Raw genomic sequence first — 11,290 nt, forward strand, 5'->3', positions numbered from 1 at the left:
ATACAGGTACAAATGTAACATATTAATTACTATTTATTATACTTACTTTGCAAAATACTTATGCATAAAAAATGTTATTTATAAATTGAAATAACAAATGTTTGATTTTATGAAATATAAAAATATATATACATGTATTCCAAGTCCTAAGGATGGGTTAGATTATGTCTTTTTCTTGAAAATGTTTGGTTTTCTTACAAGTTATGAGACGGATACGTAAAAAAAGAAAAATGGATACATTTGGATACATTTTTGGCTTGGTCGGTGATACATTTTCTTGGGACGGCGTGGCAACACTGCTCACAAGCATGAATATGTTCCGCTCTCAAACCAAATCGTGTTTGCCTCAACTAAGATTTGGTAACAATGACCAGTGTTGCCAAACATGGGCTTTTCCTACCAAAACTGGTAGGTTTTTTTCCATTTGGTAGGTTGGTAGGCTTGATTGGATTTTGGTAGGTTTAGGGACAATGAGTAATACTTATTTGCGAAAAATAGAAAATACATATGTACGTATCTCCAAATATTCTAGCAACCTTTTTTACACAAATATTTCACCGGTGCCGTATAATGGCGGCCACAAACATGTAAATATACCTGATTCCTAAGTACAAACGTATTCCTTATTATTGCCAATATGCAATACGGACATCTATACATCGTGACCTAAGGGTGAAAAGGTGCCAAGTCCATTTTTAGAAATTTTTCACGAGAGACGAAAAATCGATGTAGTTGCGTATTACCTGTCATTCTGCATTAAAAACTAAACTTTGAAAAAATGGACTTGGCACCTTTTCACCTTTAGGTAGCGATATAATTTATGGTGTACTTGGACGAAGATTCCAGAAAAGTCTGCCAATGGGCTCGTAAACAACCTTATTTCATTCGGAAGTCTTCCCAATCGAAGTCTGTGATCGCGAATGTCATCGTAGAAGGCAAATGAGACCAGAATAAATATTATGTCGGACATTCATGCAGCGTTAAAGGCCCTCGAGTCGATTAAAACGGCATCAAGGCTTGTAAACTCTTGAACCACCTGCGAGCCCACACTAGCGTCACGCACGAAGGGTTTGAAGGCAACGAAAGGGCTGACTGTCTCGCAAAGCGTGAAGCCCAAATGCGTTTGCATAGTCCCTAGCCTTTCTGTGGTACATCTAAAGGATACACTGCAGACCTACTTAGGAGCTAGCTGGGAATAATCTCAAATTTCTGCCTACTGGCGGAAGTCAAAGGGAATAAGACAATCAAAGATATGCATAACTCTTTTCAGCAGGAACTCCAAAAGACACCTTGAACTTAGAACTCTTACTGGCAACCTGACAGCACACTGCTAGTTAACGTACGGTATTAATTAAATGGGTCTTTCTGTAGAGACGGACTATAGGGTTTGTCGGCAAGTGAAAGAAACCCCAGAGTATATACTATGTGCCTGTCCACGAAGCATGAATCGTAGATTGATACACCTTGGAGAACGATTGCCTTCTCTGATTGCTGAGCTTTATAAATAGCCTAAGGTTGGAGTGATTACAGTTTTGATTTAGCACAATATATCTTCTTAGGTCGCAGTGCGGGTATCTTCGACGTAATAATAATAATATCGTAACTAGACACGAATAAAGAGCTCGGAAAAACCCTTTGGGGAGTTCTGGGGAATATAGTTGACCGCGGACATAAGTTTATGGGTCTTTCTTCGCTGTCAAAGAGGTTAAAGCGGCTTTATTTGCCGTTACCTATGTTAAGAGTCTTTCTTCGCCGAAATTTTTTTACGCCTCTTTTTTCGCTATCAACTTTTGAGTTCGCGTCTTTATTCGTATCTAGTAACGATATGTATGTATGAATGTTTAAAGAGACATATGTACATATGGATAAGTCTGTACAGTAAAATGAATCGTTATACGCAGTTAATTTTTTTTATTAATCTATTGTGTTTTAGTTTTACTAGTTTATGTTAACTATGTTTAAAAAAAAATTGACATTGAAAACAAATATTAAAACTCAAAAAAATGTTTGGTAGGTTTTGATTGGTTATGGTAAGAAATTTTGGCAGGAAAAAAATTTGTCTGTGGCAACGCTGACTATGACTAAACCATGTGTTGAAAGAAAGCTTATCTGTATTAGCAGAGCTTAATGATATCCTTTTATGAACCATATGTTAAGTCGAATGGAATTTGTAGAAATATGCTTCAAAAAAATATTTATTAATATTTACTAAACCCTTCAACTAAATTAACGATTTGGTACAACCTATATGAATATTAGAAGCTTTAATATATTTAGTTATAATTACCAACCCATGGTAATAGTGCCCAATCCTTACCCACAGTTTCCAAATATTGTTAAAATTCGGGAACTAAATATCTTTAGTTGTCGAAACTAATCCTTTTTCTCAGTGTAGCTTTACTTTGATTTTTGATGTTCGACTGCCTGTAATTTTACTTGCACATACACATATAACACTATTAAATTTCATTCGTACTTTTTAGTCAACATTTTAATGTGAATGTTGTATTTAATAAGCACACCATCTAAATATGTTTTAAATTTGTAGCTTAAAATATGCAAACAGATTCTGACTCCAGCTCGTCTTCTACACTGAGAAAAAGGATTGGTTTCGACAACTAAAGATATTTAGTTCCCGAATTTTGACAATATTTGGGAACTGTTACCAAGGATTGGGAACTATTACCATGGGTTGGTAATTATAACTAAATATATTAGAGCTTCTAATATTCATCTAGGTTGTAACAAATCGTTAATTTAGTTTAAGGGTTTGGTTAATACTAATAAATATTTATTTGAAGCATATTTCTACAAATTCCATTCAACTTAACGTATGGTTCATAAAAGGATGTTATTAAGCTCTGCTAATGCAGATAAGCTTTCTTTCATTACATGGTTTAGTCATAGTAACCAAATCTTAGTTGAGGCAACCAAGATTTGGTTTGAGAGTGGAACATATTCATGCTTGTGAGCCACCCCTAAAGAATGCTGAGCGCTCCCTGAGCACATGTGTGTTTCACATACGAAGAGCGCCAGCTGAGCAACGCACACAGTCCCACTTATTGAATCGTTTGAATGTGCTACACTGAGAAAAAGGATTCGTTTCGACAACTAAAGATATTTAGTTCCCGAATTTTGACAATATTTGGGAACTGTTACCAAGGATTGGGAACTATTACCATGGGTTGGTAATTATAACTAAATATATTAAAGCTTCTAATATTCATCTAGGTTGTAACAAATCGTTAATTAAGTTTAAGGGTTTGGTTAATACTAATAAATATTTCTTTGAAGTATATTTCTACAAATTCCATTCAACTTAACGCATGGTTCATAAAAGGATGTTATTAAGCTCTGCTAATGCAGATAAGCTTTCTTTCAACACATGGTTTAGTCATAGTTACCAAATCTTAGTTGAGGCAACCATGATTTGGTTTGAGAGTGGTTTGTGAGCCACCCCTAAAAAATGCTGAGCGCTCTCTGAGCACATGTGTGTTTCACATCCGAAGAGCGCCAGCTGAGCAATGCACACAGTCCCACTTATTGAATCGTTTGAATGTGCTAGTATGCCGACCATTGCATTGTGCGTGGAAATCATTGCTCCGCTACCGCTGTTCGTATATGGGCGAAACACGCATGTGGTCCCAGAGCGCTCAGTAATCTATGGCATGTCGATCGCTGCGATAGGTAGAGAAAGAAAAGTGTGTGCTATGACATGCCCAGACTTGTTTGTCTCAGTTTCAGTTTTGCTATCACTGCGAGTAGTTTCGGTGCGCGCATAGTTATTTAAAAATAAAAAGTTTGATGCCAACCGGGGTTTTTCAGTGGATATATAATTCATGTGAATTATAATTTGAAAGTGTCTATTTAGCCAAGGAAAAATCAAAGCAGTATACTTCCAGCAGATATTAACCTGGGTTTTCGCACGACTGTTCCTGTTCCATCGTTGTTTTTTAGGAAATTCTTACCACCATATATATATGTATTATTTACTTTAGTAACTAACTTATCGGCCGCTGTGGTGTAGTGGTAAGCAGTGCGCGCTTCCACTCCGCTGCACCTGGGTTCAAGCCCTGGTCAAAGCAACATAAAAAAAATATAGAAAAAAGGGTTTTTCTTAAGAGCGGACGTCCTTCGGCAGGCAATGGCAAACCTCCGAGTGTATTTCTGCCATGAAAAACAGCTTCTCATAAAAATACAATCGCCGTTCGGAGTCGGCGTAAAACTGTAGGTCCCTCCGCTTTGTGTGACAACATCAAGGCGCACGCCACAAATCGGAGGAGAAGCTTGGCCAAACACTAACATAGTGTAAGCGCCAATCTATTTATTATTAACTAACTTATGTAAATATATACGTATTTTGATGCTTAATATATGCAAATAAAAGAAGAAAGTAAACACAACAAACCTCGAGTAAATTTTTATTTGTGTCAAACTGAAACTTTTTTCCAATAATAAACGGTTAGCTGATTCAAGTCTACAGCAAGTTCTCAAAATTAATTGAAAACTTGCATCAACCAAAGCATTGTTTATATTTGCTCAACAATGATTTTATTCAACTAACAATATTGTCCAATCAAGGTAGTCGTTTTGTAATTATTAACAAATATACATTTGTCCCAACTAGAAGTCTTAAGTAAATTGCAGACTTTCGTGAACCATATATTTATTTCGCCATATCCAACTATGCCACTTGATCACTATAGCCAAATCTTGGTTATTATAACTAAACCTTTTTCTGGGTGTACTGAAACTGAATGGGCTACAATTTTTTTTTAATTTTCTCGATTTTATATATATTATAGAAAGTTTGAGACTTCAACACACATGTCTTTTGTTGTAGAATTAACTATATTTTTATAAAAAATTTAAATTATGTAAGGAAAGAAAAAAATTTCCAAACCTGTCAATACATTTTACTACTATTTTCGTGAGCACAGCTGTACATACCCACTAGAACTTGAAGGGAGATCTCCCTATGTGAGGAATAAAAGAGTACTCCCCTTAACCTGATTTCTGAGCAATAAGAGAGATTTGTCGGTTTTGTACTCCTTTATTACTCGTTTAGGAGTCAAATAAGAGATCTCCTAAGCGAGCGACGAAATAATGCTCCCTGAGGCATGATTTGGGAGCAATAAACGAGATTTCTCGGTTTTGTACTCCTGTATTGCTCGCTTAGGAGCTTAATGAGAGATCTCCTAAGCGAGCAATTAAAGAATGCTCCCTGAGGCATGATTTGGGAGCAATAAGCGAGACTTGTCGGTTTTGTACTCCGTTATTACTCGCTTAGGAGCAAAAAGTGATGTCTCCTAAGCGATAAATCCAAGAGTATTCTTTTTGATTGATAGGAGAGCAATACGCACCTCGCTTAAAAGAAATTTGTGTTTTCGAAAAAATTTATCATAAAAAAAAAACAACAGAAAATATTTCTTATAGAAGCATAAGGAGCACACAATAATTTAATTTGGATAGCACACAGATTTTAATAAAAGTCCGTTGGTATGTACTTCAACTTTTGTTTAAATATATTAAGTATGTATTGTATAATTTAAATACTTTTCAGATTGCGCAAATTAGTGTCAGCATTTAAGTGTGACCCCCGGGTTTAAACATCGCATGGGTGACAAAGATGTCAGATAAGCAAAGTCACCTTCACAATTTCCCCGCTTGGTGGATTCCTGAACTGGCAAGCATCCTTGACACCCAGGAAATCCTATAGGAGTACATACTTATATGTGCATATAGGTGAATACAATTCAAATCTTATCTTACTGTTTTGTTATTATTATGTTTTAATTTCATATGATTTCTCTGCAATATAATTCTAAAATTAAGCAATTATGTAAGACGTATCATTTATGTTTTATTTTTGAGATCTTGTAATATTGCACAAATGCACGTGATTAAAAAGTTAAATAAAAAAATTTAATAAATAGCCAAATCTATTTGGCTAATTTAAAATGTTCGTTATCATTGCTCTCTTAATACTCCTACAGGAGGTTTTCGGGATGTCTCTAATGGGAGCACTCCTTTATTGATCGTTCGGGAGGAATATGGGATGTTTTCTATGTGCACTCCCTTGTTGTCTTTTTGGGAGGTTTCTGGGAGGTAACTATGGGAGTACTCCCGTATTGCTATATTAGGAGGTTTGTGGGATGATAATTCTGTGTGTGCTCCCCGATTGCTCTTTTAGGAGGCAAAAGGGATTACTCCCCCTCCTAGGACATCCAATGTTAAAGGGAGTATACAAAATTACATGCTTATACACAGAAGCATAGGGAGCAATGGGGAGTATTCGTATACTCCCAAGGGAGTACTCACCGAGCAATCGTACGATGCTCCCAAGTTCTACTGGGTACATACGTAATACCACAGTATACAGTAAACCAGCCATTGACAATATGCTTATTTGAAAATTAATACATGAAATATTGTGCATGTATAGAATTATTTTGTCATTAACCCATAGGCAATGACTGGTGCAAAAGTACCCACAAATGTTTGTTGATATATTTGAAATGTAAATTTTGACAGCGAAATTCGTAAAAAAAATAATAAAACAAAAATATTGTTGATTACTACATGGGAGGTGGTGGGGGTTATTGACAGGTTTCGCAAAAATTTAATACTAACCTAAATTATACCAAAGACAACTTCGGCACCGACTTTCGTTAAAATATATACGTAAATTTTGTTCGAGTTAGCGTGTTCACAAACAGACACGACTGAACCAATTCATTTCGTCATTCTGAATATTTTGATAAATATGTATGTAAGAATACATATGTGTATATACATTTTATACGGTTGAAAAACGGCCTCGCTAATCTACATAAACCTTTTTTATTTGCATTAACTCATGCAGTATCCTTTTCAAATGAGAATAAGCGGCAGAACAAGTACATACAAATTTGTTCGAACGTCGATATATAACTTTGTGTACATATTTCATTAAAACTTTGTAGGTCTCCACTATAAGAGTTGTATATTTGAAAATTAGAGAGTTCTACCTTTAGGTTAAGTAATACTTGTTTTACCCCCTAATTTATGGGACCATTTTCCAAAGTCAGCCCACCGTTATTCACTCAAAGTTGTATTCGGAACACGATATGACTTATGTAGGAACTGCATCCGGTTATAATCGCTTACGCTGCATCCTGATATGCTTGGAATTTTGGTTTTCTCGTTGTTTTATTTCATGTGACTTGAAGATATTTTTCACTATAAGAAAATATTGAAATTCATTTCATTTGGGTTAAAGAAAATGACAACTGTGAAAAAATATCAACCAATACATTCAAATAAATTGTCAAATAAGCATATTTACATTTTTTGTTTTGCCTATTTGGATTACTGTATACTGTGCGTAATACCTTTGATTTGTTTTAAAGTAATGAATTTTTAGATTGATAATACTATATGTATTTAAAAGTCTATTAGTTATTATTTGTTAAATTAATGCACTATTATTTTGTTGTTATATTGTCACGGTTGCCAGACGTACTGATTTTATCAGTACAGTACTGATTTTTCAACTCTTCCACTGATTTTATCCATTTCTTCAATCTGATTTTATTAATTTCTTCAATTCCTTCAATTTTTTCAACTCTTGTACTGATTTTATTCATTTCTTCAATCAGTACGCTAATGTCCTGATTTTTCAAAATTTGTACTGATTTGTACTGAATTTTCTATTCAAACAAAATACTTTAGTATTTTCTTAAGGTTTTTACATAACGTTGGTACTTCCTTAAACTGTACTGTAAAAAATAAGAAGAAAATAATTTAATTATAGTTGACATGTTTTAGATAATGTTTGATATGCCCAAGAAATTAATACAACAAAAAGATCAATCGTTTTATGGGCATATAGCCGGGTCGTTACGTATCAGTTGCGATAATATGATGGAGCTTAAATTATTTAAAAAGAAGGCTTAAATTTTTGTCGAGTGTTGTTAGTTATCTCGAAAATAACTTTCAGTTTAATAAAATAAATTTCAATATTCGAATAGCTTTTGCCTATAACTTACAACTCCTTTTTCTCAATTTACTGACTTTGTAAAAGAGTTTTGCATACAAGACATAGAGTTAGATACTCTTTTTAGCGAATTCTTAGTCTTCACAGTTTTCACGTAGTTGAAAAATTATTTAAGCCATGAGGAAATATAGATGAACTCCTTAAAAAGTGGTACTTTTTCACAGTATGAGAGTATCTTAAGAATAAAGTTTGTTTCCTGGCGCAAAGAGAGAAACCGGCTTCAAATTAAAATGTTTGAAAGTGAACTTCAACTTAAAAGTAATTTTAAAATGAAATTTAAACACTGAAAATGGGAATGATCTCATTATTGCTATTCAAAAAGTCCGAACTATAAAATAATTTATTGGCTCCTGTGTATAATGTGTGTACGCTCATGTTAAAATGAATAACACTTTATTTTTTATGAACTATATTTTATTTATATACCAAAATATGGTTAAAAACAAGAACTCAGGCGTTTTAAATTATTTTCCGTTACTTACATTCATAATTTTGAATGAAAATGTACTGAAAAGTACTGATTTGTTTAGCATGAAAAAGTCGAATGTACTGATTTCGCGCATAAAAAATCTGGCAATCCTATATATTGTTAATAATAAAAAATACGCTTAAAAATGAACTGATTTTTATGGCTTTGTCCTGATTTTTGATCCCAATTGTACTGATTATGTCACTATAATATCTGGCCACCCTAAACTCGAGCAAAAATTGAGATATCTCAATCTACGAGATTAATCCAAGGTAGGTTGGTATTGGAAATGGGCGAAATCGGACTGTAACCACGCCCACTTCCCATATAACGGTAATTTCCAGAAATACGAAAACTGCGATATTTTAGTAACTACTGAAGATAATTCACTCAAAATTGATTTTTACAATAATTTTCAGACGAAAAATAAGAATATTATAAATTTTTGGAAAATGGGCATAGCCACGCCCTTTTATGGTTACATGTATATATCTTGGTAACCGCTGCACCAATTTCTTCCAAACTTGGCACAGTTGTTGGCCTTAGTACAGCATACTAAATGGCCGAAAATTTAAAAAATCGGGCAATAACCACGCCCACATCCCATATAACGGTAATTTAGAGAAATACAATATCTTCGTTAAATCAGTAAATATTAAAGCTAATTTATTCAAAATTTATGCTTGCAACAACTCTTTACCAAGACATACGTTTATGATCACATATATGTATATCGGTAACCGTTCTACCAATTTGTACCAAACTCGGTATTTTTATTGTGCTTACCACATAAAAGCAAAACGTTGAAAATTATTGAAAGCGGATTAAAATTACGGCCGCTTTTCATATAACGGTAATTTTCAGAAATGCTTGAAACTGCAATATTTCGAAATTTAAGGACGCTAATTTACTCAAAATTGATACAGCTCGGCTTACCATCTAGCGGTAGGTTTCGGAAAGGTGAAAAAGCATATATTTAATACTTGCGCCGGGTATTTAATGTTCGGCTCCGCCCGAACTTAGACTTTCTTACTTGTTTATTCTTGCGAATGGTGTAAAATTTTCAGTTTCCAAAACTTTAAATTAAATAAATAACTTAAAAATATAAAAAAAAGAATGCGGTAAAATGTGCTAAGGACCCATACGTTCTCGTCGAAGTTGAGTGAAGGGTGTTATTGTCCAGTTTCAGAGTCCTTCTAATGATTTTCCGAGGGCACTTAAATTTGAGGACATATAATTCAGTAAATATCGGTACTTGGCTTCGACGAAAGCATTTGAGTATCGAACGCACTCGTTTCGCATTCGTTTTTTTATATTGTAAGTTATTTTTACTGATGAAGAAAACAGAAGGAAGAAACTAGCAGTGCATCGAGTTTTTCCACTAGATCTTTGACAAATAATATTCGATCAGACTAACAGATTTTATAATTATGCCATCATGGAGTCTCCCTATAACGAAAAAAAAAGAAAGTGCGCTTGGGCCACACTGGAGAAGTGAAACTTACATTACGTATCTATCTCTTTTTTTCTCATAACCAATATACATAAATATGTAAATACATACATTCATCTGCTTTTGCTTAAGGTTATATTGACGTAGAATACGTCTTACGTTTCAATATGGAGGCTATGCTCAAATGTTGTAGTTGTAATTTTTAGAGCTTCACGAAAACGCTTATTGCACGAGAACTAACGAAGTGATTTCAAAGAAAAGTGTGGCGTTTCAAAGATAAAATTCCAAACATATCGACAGATTCATCTTTGTAAGTTACCAATTCGGTTTCTGTCGTAAAAAGAACGGTAAACATTGGCTTATTTTGGGGTCTATTTTGAGCCATTAAAGTGCTTCAGCAGCTTATGATTTGCAGATATAACTTTCATTTTCGGGATATAGATTCTTTGGAGCAATAGAAATATTATCGTGTACAGATTTTATATAAATTCAACAAATATTGAGCATTTTAAGGCAAAAAATTGTTGAAAAAATTTACAAATTTTCTTTGCGTTGGAAGTGCGGAAAGGTGACAAAAAGTATGTATGTGTGCGTAAGTACATATTTCGGCTTTTGAGAAACAGATGGCGCAATATTTATAACCTAATCGCAGCGTATGTACATATGTAAATACATACATACGTACATATTTTGATTGCACTTAATATGGATCTGTTTCTATTTTTTAGTAATCTATGTATGTCTACACATATTATATACCCATATGTATGAATACATGTATGCATAATACGCGAAAACTTTTTGAAGTGAAACAAACCGATCTATTTGTTGGAAGGATTTTTGGCTACGTCAAATAGAACATAGCTCTTTTTGTGATTTTTTTTCTGAGCTTCCAATAGCTGCATTTGTTTCTTTCGTTTTTCATAGACCAGTCTTAAAATAAAACTGGTAGACATATAACTAGAAAGCATATACTATAACTTAGCAAAAAATTCAAATAAATAACAGTCATTTTGTGTGCTTGCCGAGCCTTGTCAGGCAATATTCCTTTATAGGGATATATTTTGGATCCTTGGCTATAAACCTCAGTTATGAAACTGTCAGCCTACGTCTGCTCTCTGCTCTATTTAAGTCGAAGTTAAAAATCCTGCAAAAGGGAATCCAAGCAGAAATGTTCAACGGCTAGTTATAGGGAGATGTCGGCCGGTGTGGTGTAGGGGTAAGCATTGCGCGCTTTCACTCCTCAGCACCTGGCTTCAAGCCATGGTCAAAGCAACATCGGGAAAAAATATATAGAAAAAGGTTTTTTCTTAACTGCGGTCGTCCCTCG

This window comes from Rhagoletis pomonella, unplaced genomic scaffold, assembly GCF_013731165.1.
Source record: "Rhagoletis pomonella isolate Grant_MI unplaced genomic scaffold, Rhpom_1.0 Rhpom_scaffold_00009, whole genome shotgun sequence".
In the NCBI taxonomy this organism is placed as follows: Eukaryota; Metazoa; Arthropoda; class Insecta; order Diptera; family Tephritidae; genus Rhagoletis; species Rhagoletis pomonella.